Here is a 2,140-nt window from a genome sequence, read left to right as displayed (position 1 = left end):
GGCCAGAGCCGGCAGAGCTATGCGTGAAAAAACCTTCTGGAAAAGGGGAGGCAGCCTGTATCAAGGACCCGAATGTGCTTCTCACGGTGGACCCATTTATTCTGCTGCTGGGAACCCTTTCTGAGGAGGTGGTCATAGATGGGGCGAGCATTCATGTGGTGTCTTAGGTATTCACTGCGGTGTCACTCATAATAGCACAAAGGGGAAACAACTGCAACCATAGGGGATGTTATTTTATTAATTACGGCGTGTTTATACAGTGGGATATTGTACATTGCTTCAAATTGATGTAACATGTTTCCAAAGAGTTATGGAGAATTTTTAATGATTTGTCAAAACAACTCTAAGTGGTGGAAGGGAACATTTTACAATAGACTGTAAAGTGTGTTTTCTGTTTGTAAAACAATCTGCAAAGAAGGGAAATACACCAGGATGTAAGTGGAGGTCAGCTCAGGTGATTTTCAAAACTCTCTTATCTCCTCAAGGGGTAGATTTTACATTTCTATTAAAGGTTATGTATTAATTTTTATCCTCAGGGACAATTACCAAGAGAATAGACAAAATCCAAGTTTCCACCCCTTTGGCAGTCCCTGCCCTTCTCCAGGCCTCCGTTTCCCTGCACATGAAAGGGCTGCTGGCTTGAGTCCTGGGCTGGGAGGAATGGCCCACTGGGCGGCTGTGGCAGCCTGCCCATGATCGCGGTGTCCTAGGGCTGATGGGTCACCTAATTTTAGTGCCTCTGGGGCAGCTGCCGAAGTGTGGGCCCAGTTGCCAGGCAGATGGTCAGGGTGGTGTCGGCTGTGTTGGCAGCGTCTCTGCCAGGCTGGTACGGTCAGAGCACAGCTTGAGACCTGGGCTGGGTAAGTCAGAGTCACAGGGATTCTCAAGTGTCCATGACACAGAACATCACCTTTGTTCTGGAAGAAACCCCCTAGCCAGGATCCCTGGACTGAGCGGAGGGGAAGGGGACAGCTTGGAGGGGTGAGGGAGAAGAAGGGCTGCAGGCCCCAAGTGCTGAAAAGTCAGTTCTCTGGAATTCCGGAGGCCAGCCTGCCATCAGGGGTTTCCAATGTATGGCTAGAAATGGTCTCTCAGTCCAATGCCATGTGTCAGCTGGGGACTTGCATGGAGACACGAAAGGTCTTGGCTCAGGGCCTCTTCTTATAGCAGGCAGCTGTGGGCACTGTGACCTTAACCAGAATAGCTGGGAGTGTGGGGTCTCTGGGGGTGGGAACTTGAAAATATCTCTACCAGGAAGAAAGTTCAAGGGCAAAGGGAGAGCAGGGCTCAGTTGATGAGGGTGGACGGGGCTGCCATGACCTCCCTGGTCTTGTGTCACCTGCTTTGCAAGTCAAGCCATCTTTCTAAATCCAGCTCTGATTTGTCACTCTTCCTCTGACTGGGTTCTGTGGAGCCTGTTAATAAAGCCCAGACCCCTGATATGGCATTCAACTTGGTCTCAACTTATTTTTCTGCTTTTATGCCCACACACTTCCTGCTTTAGTTAGGTAAACCATGTATGTCCCTTCTCTAGCCTTGAACGCACTATAAATCCACAGTTCCCGTGGGCTGTAATGCTCTTATTTTACTCTGCCTCATTTAATTACTCGTTATTTATAGAACACCTGCTATGGGCTGGGTAAGAGTCACCTGATAAACTCCTATTCAACCCTCAAAACCCAAACGTCTTATGGTCTGATATACCTTCACCAGCATGACCTCTCAGGTCACCCTTTCTCCCCCGATGATGATGTCTTGGGTCCCCTATTTTCAGAGTGCTGTGTCCACTTTCCCCACTGGGCCTTGGTAACTTTCCTCTGTGTTCCTGGCACAAGGCATACTTCTCTGTAAATAGTTGTTGGGTGTTGTCATACAGAGAAGAGCCATTAGTGAATGCCAGCAAAGCAAGTGGGAGGATCTATTCCCTGGAGGTGGTGATAGCAAATAGTGTCAGCTTACACTTACCAAGCATGTACCATGTGCAGGCACTGTACTGAGTGCTTTCCATGTGCTAGCCCACCGCATCCTCCCACAACACGTGAGATAGAAGTGGTTACCCTCTCATGTTACTGATGAGAAAACTGAAGCACAGAAAAGGCAAGTCACTTGTTCAGGATCACACAGCAAGTAAGCAAGATGA

This window comes from Myotis lucifugus, unplaced genomic scaffold, assembly GCF_000147115.1.
Source record: "Myotis lucifugus unplaced genomic scaffold, Myoluc2.0 scaffold_28, whole genome shotgun sequence".
Lineage (NCBI taxonomy): Eukaryota > Metazoa > Chordata > Mammalia > Chiroptera > Vespertilionidae > Myotis > Myotis lucifugus.
The sequence above is the reverse complement of the archived record's forward strand: the minus strand, read 5'-3'. Positions refer to the sequence as shown.